Here is a 13688-nt window from a genome sequence, read left to right as displayed (position 1 = left end):
ATGCTAATGACTATGCTTGTGAGCCGATAAGCCTAAAATAAGAATAAGGCCTAGAGCAACATTGTGCCTGGGAATTTCCTCCTGTCAGCCTTCATGTTACTCAAATGTGGCCAGTCTCGAAGCCAAACTCAGCATGTAGAGGCAGTGCCTTCCCCCCAGCGTGGGACATGACACCCGGGGATGAGCCTCCCTGGCACCGAGGGACCACTATCAACTACCAACTGATGATGCAACTGGAAAATGACCTTATACGGAAGGTTCAATATGGATCAGAAGAATATCCCTGTCTACATAAAATAACATGACTTTAAAATGCTGTTTGACCTAAAGTAAGGGGGAAATGGAAAAGAGAAATGAGTTTATATGGCTACGAGTTTCTAAAAAAGAGTCTGGAGGCTGGCAGAAGGATTGCCCTCATGCACAACTGAGCAGAGTCAGAGAGACAGATAAAGCAGATACAACCCCCAGATATCGGTTCCTTCGAGGGCTAAAGAGACCCGTGGGAGTTATGGTCATGGCCGATGGGGTTAAATACCAGGTCAGATGGCCCCTTTTTGGAACTGGTGTTTATGTGTGATGAATCTGGACTCAGATGGGATCTTCCTTCATAAGACTTTCATGCTAAGGTGATGGAGGTGCAGTTAATGTTGGGGTTTAAGATATATTTAGTGGATTTGAATCTCTGGACTGACAATGTGATAGCCAGGTCCTGAGCCTCAACAGACTCCAGCACCTACAATATGATTTATTGGATTTATCACACTCAGCTAAGATGGAGTTGAAGAAGGACAACCACCACACCATGGAGCCTAGAGTGATTACAACTGAAAGTGGGAGGATTGCATCCAACATCCATGTGGAATCTGAGCCTCCTCTTGACATAGAGGTGCAATGGACACAACCAATCCAATGTCCACATAGAAGAGGTGGCATTGGATTGGGAAAAGTGGACATGGTGGCTGATGGGTATGGGGAAAGGCAGGAAGAGATGAGAGGTGGAGGCGTCTTTGGGACATGGAGCTGCCCTGGATGGTGCTTCAGAGGCAATCACCGGACATTGTAAATCCTCACAGGGCCCACTGGATGGAATGGAGGAGAGTATGGGCCATGATGTGGACCATTGACTATGAGGTGCAGAGGTGACCAAAGATGTACTTACCAAATCCAATGGATGTGTCATGATGATGGGAATGAGTGTTGCTGGGGGGGGGGGGAGAGGTGGGGTGGGGGGGTGGGGTTGAATGGGACCTCACATATATATTTTTAATGTAATATTATTACAAAATCAATAAAAAAAATGTAAAAAAAAAAAAAAAGAATGTTGACTTGAAAAAATTCTACATCATATCTTTTTTTTTTTTTTTCCCCCCTAATTATTCAGCTTCTCTTCACAGGAGTCCTAGACCACAACAATGCATATATATAATATACAGCACTCCCATACATCCACCACAAAACCTTTTTCCTTCCACAGCGATACTCTTACACCCTATTCATAAAATATTTACTTAACGTGATGTACAGAGTCTGAGACATTAGCTTTCTAACAAGGTGACATCTGTGCTTACATTATGGTGCATACTTTAGGATATACAGTTCTTTACATTCTTAGTTATCCTATGTTTTACATTATGGTTTACATTATCAGTCTGTCATCTCCTATATGTTATGGTGTAATATTACATGTTTTATATCCATCCTTGTGTACTCTCAAGAAACTCCTCTCTTATCCCCCATTTACCTTGGTTCCACACATTTAACGTCCATTTTCCCTTCCACCTTGGTGCCCACAGTGACAGCCAACCTCCGTTTCCTGAGGAGCCACTTCCAGAGATAGATGGAATAGTGTTCAGGGCCTAACTTGCTCAACTGCCCCAATGCCCTGGGAGCCACCCTTGCTCTCGAGAGATACAGTTCCCTCTATTTGGTGGCATTAGTCCTCCCCAGGATGTGGGTCCACCCCCACTCTCACTACTTGGGTTTCTACCCCATGGTGACACCCACTCTGGCAGAATGAGCATTTAGACATTCCCCAGGAGCCCGTCCTGCATCAGACCCCCCCTCCGAGCATTCTAAACAGGTAACCCTCTTTATTATATTTTGATATGATTTTCTCGGCATTTTACTCTCCACCAACACCTGACCCTCTCCTGTGTTCGTATGCTACCCCTCCCTCCCCCCACTTTTGGGCAATGTTACCCATCCGTCCCTCCCCAGCCACCCTCAAACCCCCAAAGCCCCAACCAAAGGCAACCCCTTGCCCCCCTTTTATCTCTTCTTTGTGTTCATACTTACCACCATCTCGTCTTAAATTCCACCCCTGCAGACATCAGCTCATATCCTTCCTCCACCCTCCGATTTCCTGTAAGCCTATCATTCAGTCTCTTGCTATCTAAGGCAGCTTGTTTATTTCATATCATTGAGGTCATGTAGTATTTGTCCTTCAATGTCTGGGTTGCTTCACTCAACATAAGGTTCTCAAGATTCATCCATGTTATCACATGTGTTTGTAGTGTGTTTGTTCTTACAGCCGAGTAGTATTCCATTGTGTGTATATACCACATTTTATTGATCCACTCATCTGTTGATGGGCATTTGGGTTGATTCCAACTTTTGGCAATAGTGAACAATGCTGCTATGAACATTGGTGTACATATATCTGTTTGTGTCCTTGTTTTCAGTTCTGCTGGGTATATACCCAGCAGTGGTATTGCTGGGTCATATGGCAAATCTATGGCTAGTTTTTTGAGAAACCGCCATACTGTCCTCCAGAACGGTTGGATCCTTCTGCATTCCCACCAGCAGTGGATGAGTGTTCCCCTTCCTTCACATCCTCTCCAGCACTTGTATTCTTCTGTTTTTTTCATAGCTGCCAATCTTATGGGTGTAAGATGGTATCTCATTGTAGTTTTGATTTGCATTTCCCTGATAGCTAGAGATTTGGAACATTTTTTCACGTGCTTTTTTGCCATTTGTATTTCTTCTTCGGAGAAGTGTCTGTTTAACTCTTTTTCCCATTTTTTAAATGGGTTGTTTATCTTTTTATTTTCAAGATATAGAAGTTCTTTATATATGCACGTTATAAGTTTCTTATCAGATATATGATTGCCAAATATTTTCTCCCACTGTGTGGGCTCCCTTTTTACTTTCTTGACAAACTCCTTTGAGGTGCAGAAGGCTTTAATTTTGAGGTAGTCCCATTTATCTATTAGTTCTTTTGCTGCTCGAGGTTTTGGTGAGATATTCATAAATCCATTTCCTATTACAAGGTCCTGTAGATGTTTCCCTACACTGCTTTCTAAGGTTTTTATGGTCTTGGCTCTTATATTTAGGTCTTTGATCCATCTTGAGTTGATCTTTGTATAAGGTGTGAGATGGTAATCCTCTTTCATTCTTCTACATATGGCTATCCAGTTCTCCAGACACCATTTGTTGAATAGGCGACTCTCTCCCAGTTGAGAGGGTTTGGTGGCTTTATCGAATATTATGTGGCTGTATATGTGAGGTTCTATATCAGAGCTTTCAATTCGATTCCATTGGTCTATGTGTCTCTCCTTATGCCAATACCATGCTGTTTTCACCACTGTAGCTTTGTAGTATGTTTTGAAGTCAGGTAGTGTGATTCCTCCAATTTCGTTTTTCTTTTTCAGTATGTCTTTGGCTATTCGGGGTCTCTTTCCTTTCCAAATAAATTTCATAGTTAGTTTTTCTAGTTCCTTAAAGAAGGCTGCATTGATTTTTATTGGGATTGCATTGAATGTGTAGATCAGTTTTGGTAGGATAGACATCTTAATAATATTCAGTCTTCCTATCCATGAACAAGGAATAGTCTTCCATTTATTTAGGTCTTCTTTGATTTCCTTGAACAATCTTGTATAGTTCTCGGTGTATAAGTTCTTTACCTCTTTAGTTAAATTTATTCCTAAGTATTTGATTTTTTTATTTACTATTGTGAATGGTATTTGTTTCTTGATTTCCTCCTGATCTTGCTCATTATTAGTGTATAGAAATGCTACTGATTTTTGCACATTGATCTTATAACCTGCGACTTTACTAAACTCATTTATGAGTTCTAGAATCTTCGTTGTAGATCTCTCAGGGTTTTCTATGTATAGGATCATGTCATCTGCAAATAATGAAATTTTGACTTCTTCCTTTCCAATTTGAATGCCTTTTATTTCTGGTTCTTGCCTCAGTGCTCGAGCAAGTACTTCTAAGACAATGTTAAATAGGAGCGGAGACAGTGGGCATCCTTGTCTTGTTCCTGAGTTTAGAGGGAAGGAGTCTAGGATTTCTCCATTGTAAACAATATTGGCTTTAGGTTTTTCATATATACTCTTTATCATGTTCAAAAAATTTCCTTGTATTCCAATCTTTTGGAGTGTTTTTATCAAGAAAGGGTGCTGTATTTTGTCAAATGCTTTTTCTGCATCAATAGATATAATCATGTGATTTTTTTCCTTCAATCTGTTTATATGGTGTATTACGTTGATTGATTTTCTTATGTTAAACCATCCTTGCATACCTGGGATGAATCCCACTTGGTCGTGGTGTATAATACGTTTAATGTGTTGTTGAATACGATTAGCAAGTATTTTGTTAAGTATTTTTGCGTCTAGATTCATTAGAGAAATTGGTCTGTAATTTTCCTTTCTTGTGATGTCTTTGTTTGGCTTTGGTACTAGGGTAATGTTGGCATCGTAGAAGGAGTTGGGTAATGTTCTTTCTGTTTCGATTTTTTGGAATAGTTTCAGCAGGATTGGTGTCAGTTCTTTCCGGAATGTTTTGTAGAATTCACCTGTGAAGCCATCTGGCCCTGGGCTCTTCTTAGTTGGGAGATTTTTAATAACTGATTCTATCTCTCTGCTTGTGATTGGTTTGTTAAGATCATCAATTTCTTCTTTTGTCAATATGGGCTGCTTATGTGTTTCTAGGAATTTGTCCATTTCCTCTAGATTGTCATTTTTGTTGGAATATAGTTTTTCAAAATATCCTCTTATAATAGTCTTTATTTCTGTGGGGTCAGTGGTGATATCGCCTTTCTCATTTCTTATTTTGTGTATTTGCATCTTCTCTCTTTTTTTCTTTGTTAGTGTTGCTAAAGGTTTGTCAATTTTGTTAATCTTCTCAAAAAACCAGCTCTTGGTCTTGTTTATCTGTTCAAGTGCTTTCTTATTTTCTATTTCATTTAGTTCTGCTCTTATCTTTGTTATTTCCTTCCTTCTTCTTCCTGTTGGGTTACTTTGTTGTTGTTTTTCTAATTCCTTCAAATGTGCAGTTAGTTCTTCAATTTTTGCTCTTTCTTCTTTTTTGATATATGAATTTATGGCTATAAACTTCCCTCTCAGTACTGCTTTTGCTGCATCCCATAAATTTTGGTATGTTGTGTTATCATTATCATTTGTTTCAAGGTAGTCATTGATTTCTTTTGAGATTTCCTCTTTGACCCACTGTTTTTCTAAGAGTGTGCTGTTTAATTTCCAAATCGTGGTGTGAAATCTGGGCTTCTGTCCCTTGCAAATCTCCAGCTTGACTCCACTGTGGTCAGAGATAATGTTTTGTATGATTTCAATCTTTCTGAATTCGTTCAGCCTTTCTTTGTGGCCTAGCATATGATCTATCTTGGAGAATGATCCATGTGCGCTTGAGAAAAATGTATATCCTGCTGTGTTTGGGTGTAGCGATCTATATATATCTATTAGATCCAGCTCCTCTAATATACTATTCAGATGTTTTGTTTCTTTGGTGATTCTCTTTTGAGATGTTCTGTCCAGAGTTGATAGTGGTGTATTAAAATCTCCCACTATAATTGTAGATGTATCTATTCTTTCACTTAGTTTTTCCAGCGTTTGCCTGACGTATTTAGAGGCACCCTTGTTAGGGGCATAGATATTTATGATTGTTCGATCTTCTTGACAGATTTTCCCTTTCACTAAAATGTAGTATCCTTCTTTGTCTCTCACAATTGTTTCACATTTAAAGTCTATTTTGTCTGATATTAATATAGCTACTCCTGCCTTTTTTTGGTTATTGTTAGCTTGTATGATTGTTTTCCAGCCATTCACTTTCAATCTCCATGCGTCTCTGGGTCTAAGATGTGTCTCTTGTAGACAGCATATGGATGGGTCATATTTCCTTATCCAATGTCCCAGTCTGAATCTTTTGATAGGTGAGTTTAATCCATTGACATTCAGTGTTATTACTGTCAAGGAATTATTTGTGCTAGCCATATTTTGATTGGATTTGTGTTTGTCATATTTTGTTTGTATATTTTTTTTGTCTTTTTTGTTATTGTTGTTGGTCTTATACTCTCCTCCAACTCTGCCTTTCCTGTTTTTTCCTTTCTTCCTGTAGAACTCCCTTTAGAATTTCTTGAAGGGGAGGTTTCTTGTTGGTATACTCTTTCAGTTTCTGTTTGTCTGCGAATATTTTGAACTCTCCATCATGTTTGAATGCTAATTTAGCTGGATAGAGTATTCTTGGTTGGAAATTTCTTTCCTTTAGTACCTTGACTATATCATACCACTGCCTTCTTGCCTCCATGGTTTCAGAAGAGAAATCAGCACTTAATCTAATTGAGCTTCCCTTGTATGTGATGGTTTTCTTTTCTCTTGCTGCTTTTAGGATTTTCTCTTTGTCTTGAGCATTGGATAATTTGACAAGTATATGTCTTGGGGTGGGCCTGTTGGGGTTTATGACTTGTGGAGTGCGCTGTGCTTCTTGTATATGTACATCTGTCTCTTTCAGTAGATTTGGGAAGTTTTCAGCCATTATTTCCTGCAGCATTCCTTCTGACCCCTTTCCCTTCTCTTCACCTTCTGGAATGCCTATAATACGTATGTTGAGCATTTTGCATTGTCATTCAGGTCCCTAAATCCTAATTGGATTTTTTCTATCTTCTTATTGACCCCTTCTACTATCTGTTTGATTTCTGAAGTACTGCTTCCACATCACTAATTCTCTGCTCTGTCTCTTCTAGTCTGCTGATATTTGCTGCAAGTGTATTTTTGATTTCTTGAACTGTGGTGTTCATTCCCATCATATCTGTTATGTTTTTTCGTATGTCTGCAATTTCCCCTCCAAGTGATGTCTTCATGTTGTTAACCTCTTTCATTACTTCGTCAAATTTGTCGGTGATAAATGTTCTGAGATCTTTCATTGCTTGTGCCAAGTTTTGCTCCCCTTCGTGATTATTGGTTTGTTGATTGGATTCAGCCATGTTTTCCTGATTACTGGTTTGGTTTGTAGATTTTTGTTGCTTTCTGATCATCTCTTTATCTTGATGGATTTAATCAGTTCCTTAGCTTCTTTGTCTGCTCTTGGAGGTTAATTAGCTGTTATTTTTGCATAGGTGTTATATCTTCTCTTTGTCACTTTTTTCTTCTTATTCTAGTTTCTTGTTGTTGGTTAAGTTCACTTTAAAGGAAAGTATTAGTGTTGGGGGAAGGCAATTGTGTAAGCAAGGGAAAAGTGTAAAGTAATATTGGTGATATATGTTAGCAAAGCAAGAATATGAGATCTGGGAGGATGGAGGTTAGATTTATGTAAATTGTGTAGAGTTATAGCAGTAGGTAGAGTACCTATTATGAGGTAGGTGATTGAATATGGTAGGATTATGGTATGAGCTAAAAAGCTATTGATTTCGTGAGAGAGGGAAAGAGAAAAAAAAATGGTAATAGTTTCAAGAGTGGATAACAGACAGAAAACAAAACATAGGTATTAGAAGTTAAGACTTAGACCCTTCATGGATCGAAGAAAGGGAGGTGGGAGGTGGAATATGGGAGAGCCAGTAGATGGTGGCGGGTATCAAGATGTAGGGGGAAGAGGATAGTGCAGGTAGGCTAAATCAGTTCACACAGAAATGAGGCAGTGGAGGATGAGAAAACCCCAGCGAATGTGAGGTGTTTCCTGCCGCACCTATTTTATAATTGAGTTAAAATAAACTAAGTAGAATATGAGGGACAAGAGGGAGAGAGACAACAGAAAAAAAGAAAGAAAGAAAAAAAAAGAAAGTGGGGGGGAAGGGACGAGAGGAAGAAAGTAGAAGGGGATGGGCAAGGGGTGGGGAACAGATAGGGGAAAGAAAAAAAAAACAGATATGCACGACCCAGAATTAAAACACCCACTTCACAGCACCTACCATGAAAAAAAGCCTTAAATAACTGAGTAAAAGAAAGACTTTGGGGGATACGCTGTGAGAGAAGACTAGGGGATAATGCGGTGTTAGCAATCAGGAAATTGAAAAAAGTAAAGAATAAGTCAAAATGAAAATAAAAACAAAACAAAATGAAACGATAAGGAAAGAACGCCAACGTTGAAGGCTAGGGCATTTAAGGACCTCAGATGGACCTCAGTGGGTGATGGATTCAGGGATGGAAAGTCTGAGATATTGAGGTCTCAAGAGATGTGAGTCTCTGTGGTGTGGGCCACCAGATTTTAGGGAATTCAGACTTGGCACCCTCCAATCTGGTCTACAGGAAGCCTGGGAGCCCCGCAGTGTAATACAGCCCTCTGGGATCCCCTCAGCTGGGTGCCAGCCTTAAGGGGGAAGTCAGATCCGCAAACTTTATATTATGACTGAACCCTGCAATTCATTTACTTAGCTGGGCTCATTAGTATATTTCACTTCAGCTTTTAGACAGCTCCCGTCCTGTGATTCCAAACCTCTGCCACTAGAGGGCGCCTCTACACCGCAGCCACTTTGCTAGTACAGATCTGAAGCCCGGCCTGTGGCGCCGAAAACAGATTCGAAAATCGGATTTCCCAAGCTTCGCAAAATATTCCCTAATCTGCTTCCAGACGTATCCCCCTCCCTTGCCGCAGCCTAATACAACTTTCCGATTACGTCTCTTTATTGCCTACAGCCTATTTGGGTCAGAGACCGGCTGCCGGGCTTTTGGGGGCGGGGCTTCAGGCAGAAGCACTATTGTTTATTTTCGCAATCACAAGTTTCTCCCGCTTCAAAGCAAAGCACCGTCTATCTTCCCAAATCCCACTGCAAAGGCGACCCGTCGCATCAACCCATGCACAGCTCGCTCAGAGCTCGTGAACTCCTCGACAGCTCAGAGCCGTGTAAAATCGGTGCCGCTGGGCTGAACCACGACTCCCCCCACCCCCAGCAGGGAGGAGCCCACGCGGGTCTCACCCACAGGCAATAGAACACAAACTATATCTACTAGACCAATCCTCTCCGTTACCTTTCCACCCAATCGATGTCCAGGCACTTCTGCCCTGCAAAAATCCCGAAAAAGCCCGGCTTTGGAGAGCCTGCAGCCGCGCCCAACCATCTCCTCCTGGGACCTACCGCAAAGGCAAGTTCACTCAGCGACCATCTTCTAAAATCTATTTTATCTCATATTAGTATTGCTACTCCAGCTCTTTTTTAGTTACTATTTATGTGAAAAACCTTTTTCCAACCTATCACTTTTATCTTGGTTGTATCTTTACATCTAAGATAAGTCTCTAGTAGATAATATGTAGAGGGCCATATTTTAAAAATCCATTCCATCAGTCTATGTATTTTGATTGGGGATTTCAAGGCATTAACATTCGAAGTTATTACTGTAAAGGTATAACTTCATCCATTTTTTCCTTTGACTTTCTGTTGTCATATCATACTATTTTCTCCCTTTTTACCCTTTTTCAAAGACTTTTTTTATTTTTTAAAAAAGATACTTAGATTACACAAAATGTCACATGCACCAAAATAAGGGATTTCCATTTGTCCCACTCCCTACACCTCCGACCCTTCCCCACATTAACAACTTCTTTCATTAGTATGGTACGTTCATTGCAATTGATGACCACATTTGGAGCATTGCCACTAAGCACTGATGATAGTTTATATTGTAGTTTACACTCTCACTCATTCTGTATGTTATGGCAGCATATATAATGGAGTGTATCTATTATCACAATGTCATTAAGGACAATTCCAAGTCCCAAAAATGTCCCCATATTTCACTTCTATTTCCCTCTCGTGCCTCAACACCTCCAGTGGCCACTGTCTCCACAATAATGATATAATTTTTTCTATTGCTAGATTGACAATAAGCCTATAGTAGAATACCAGCAAGTTCACTATAGCCCATATTTTATTCTCTGGGATGGTGATGTCCACTTCACTTCTTATCAAGAGAGAGCCTTGATCTTACATGGCTGATTGCTGAGACTCTTTTGTTTACATTTGTATACTCTCTTGGTTCCTTGATATGGTCTTTATCCATCATCCCCACCCTGCTAGTTGTTTTGGGTGAATCCAGTGAACTGCTGACACTCAGGGCCCAGCTGTCACATGCACAGTCCAAAGATTAAAGTCTCTTGGATGTACACCTACCAACTCCAGAAACAACCACAGTTTGAATAGAAGGAAGAGAAGAGGCATGTGTAAAGGAGTCATGACTGTGTCCAACTCTGTCACACTTGGGAACACAAACTCCAAAGAAGGACCCACTGCCAAGGCACCATACTCTGGACTATCTGCCATGACCACAGGACCTGGGTGTCTCCAGAGCCCTCAGAAGCCCCACTATTTGGGGTACTATCTACTTTGGCAGCCTATGAAAGCCTGCTGAGATGTGCATAAGGATTAACTTTGGGATGACCTCCCGACTCACTTTGAAGTCTCTTAGCCATATAAACTCATTTGTCTTTGCCTTTTCCCCTTTTATGCATGGTCTTTTTCCAGTTGTATTGCTAGTTGGTGATTAGTAGTAATCCCTCTGTGCCATTGAGGCTCATCCCCGAGAGTCATGTCCCACACTGTGGGGAAGGTAATGCAATTATATGCTGAGTTTGCTTAGAGAGTGGTCACATTTGTGCTACTTGAAGGGTCTCAGAAGGTAACTCTTAGGCACCCCGTAGCCATCAGCTAAGACACAATTGCTAGAGCAAAGACTCACAAGCCTAGTTGTCAATATCAAGGGTCCATCAATGGACCATCCTTCTTCCCTAGTCATTGCCTCTGCACTTGGGGATTGTTGTTCTTGCATTAGAGAATGTGGCAGAGCTCCCTAGGATGGGAATTTGATATTCTTTCAGTTATTGTGTGAATCTCCACCCCCTATGACAATGCCCCATGAAGATTCAAATACAATTATATACCTTACCTTTATGCCCAGGTGAACTTCCTCCCATGCATCCCCCATCACTGACACTCTACACCAATAATCTTCCCCTGCCACAGTTGTAAACAGTTGGTGATGCAAAACGTCTCCATAAATGAAGTCAACAATATCACCAAATACAATTAATAGGAAAATGAAATAATGGTAAGTTTAAACATAAGAAATAAAATACATAGTTATTTAGAAAAAGTAAACTAAAATAAATAATAAAAAATAATGAAAAATAGTCATTTTTTTTATATTTTGCCTTTCCTCACTGTAATATGTGTTGTGCTGTGTGTACAGTGACATTTTCTTTCACTTCTTCCCCTTTTATTACTTTTTTCATTTTTTCTTCAAAAAAGTTTTAGATCACAGTAAAGTCACATAAAAAACCCAGGGAACTCCCACATACCCAACATCCTCCCCATTTCTCCCTTTCCCATATTAATAACCTTTTTATATGTGGAAAGTATATTTGTTACAACTGACATACACATATTGAAACATAGGGCCTAACCATGGTCAATGGTTTACATTATGGTCTACATGCTAGACCATGCATTTAAAAAATTTTTGATGAAGTACAATGTGGCCTATATCTGTCTTTGCAAGATCGTGAACACTTCCATTTCCCCCTAAATACCTCCTCTTCCATCATCTCTATTCCTCCCTCCCCCTCCCATTAAGGTCCATAACTAGCACCAGGCTTCACCCCATGAAAGACTAGATTCATAATACTTGCAACTGCACTGAGGTCTTGACACTCTGGTCTATTCTCATCTATTAGGAACCATCCATGCTCTTGAGAGACTCCCATCCCTCTGTTTGAGAAATGGGAGTCCAATTCCTTCCTACTCTTTATGTGGGTCTCCACCCACTGATATGACACACTATGTCAAAATCATCAATTGCTCATTCTCTAGAAGACTGCCCCAGGTGTGCCCTGTCCTGAATGCCCCCCATCCAACACCCTAAACCAGTCAACCTCCCTCGTTATATTGCCAAAAGAGATTCCCAACATTGTAGTTTCAACCAGATATCCACCAGTCCCCAGTGTTCCCCTGCTCCCTCTCTCAACCCTCCCCCCACCTCCATGGACTGCCCAAATCACCTTTCCCACACTACCCCCTGTCAAACTTGCACTACCCAGCCCAATAGGATCACTACCCCCCTGTCATATTACTTCACTGCACAATTACTCATTTCCACCTTTTCATAGATCTCACCAGTGTGAGCACTGGCTCACTATCTCTCCTTTTCTGTCTCCTGTAAACCTATCTTCCAGGCTCCATCTCTCTAAGTCTGCTCGATTTGCTTAAATCATATCATTGAAGTCAAGTAATACTTCTCCTTCAATGCCTGGCTTGCTTCACCAACATAAGGGCTGCAAGATTCATCCATGTTATTCCGTGCGTTAGTACTGTATTCCTTCTTACCGCTGAGTCATATTCCATTGTATGCATATACCACATTTTGTTTATTCATTCATCTTCTTATGGGTATTTGGGTTGATTTCAACTTTTGGCAATAAAGGAATAATGCTGTTATGAACACTGGTGTGCAAATATCTGTTCATATCCTTGCTTTCAATTCTTCTGGGTATATAACCAATAGTGGAATTGCTAAATCCTATGGCAGAACTGTAGGTAGCTATTTGAGGAACTGCCAAACTGTCCTCCAAATAGCTGGACCATTTTACATCCCAGCAGCTGTGGCTGAAGTTTTCCGTTCCTCCTAGCCTCTCCAACACTTGTAGTTCTCAGTTGTTGTTTTTTAAGGCCACCAGTCTAATGGGTTTATGATGATATTTCATTGTAGTTTTGATTTGCGTTTCCCTAATAGCTAGTGATGCTGGGCATCTTCTGGTGTGCTTTTTAGCCATTTCTGTTTCTTCTTTGGAGAAGTGTCTGCTCAAATCACTTGCCCATTTTGTCAATGGGTTTCATCTTTTTATATTTGAGATATAGGATTTCTTTGTATATGCTGGTTATTAGGCTTCATCAGATATATGGTTACCATATATTTTCTCCCATTGAGTAGGCGCTCTTTTCACTTTCTTGACAGTGTTTTGAGGTGCAAAATTTTTCATTTTGAGGAGGTCCCATTTATCTATTTTCCCATTCACTGCTTGTGCTTTGGGTATAAAATTTATGAAACCATTTCCTATTACAAGGTCCTGTAGATGCTTTCCTACATTATCTTTGAAGGTCTGTATGGTCTTGGCACATATATTTAGATCTTTGATCTACCTTGACTTGATTTTTGTATAAGGTATGAGATGGTGTTCATCTCTCATTCTTTCGGATATGGATACCCACGTTCTCCAAGCATCATTTGTTGAAGAGGTCATTCTCTCCCAGTTGGTGGGATGGGTGGCCTTGTCAAATATCAGATGACCGTATATGTGAGGATCTATATCAGAACTCTCAATTTGGTTCCGTTGGTCAGTATATCTATCCATCTGCCAATCCAATGCAGTTTTTACCACTGCAGCTTTGTAGTATGTTTTAAAGTCAGGTAGTGTGACTCCTCCAATTTCATTTTTCATTTTCAATATGTCTTTGGCTGTTTGGGGCCTCT

This window comes from Dasypus novemcinctus, chromosome 1, assembly GCF_030445035.2.
Source record: "Dasypus novemcinctus isolate mDasNov1 chromosome 1, mDasNov1.1.hap2, whole genome shotgun sequence".
NCBI lineage: Eukaryota > Metazoa > Chordata > Mammalia > Cingulata > Dasypodidae > Dasypus > Dasypus novemcinctus.
The sequence above is the reverse complement of the archived record's forward strand: the minus strand, read 5'-3'. Positions refer to the sequence as shown.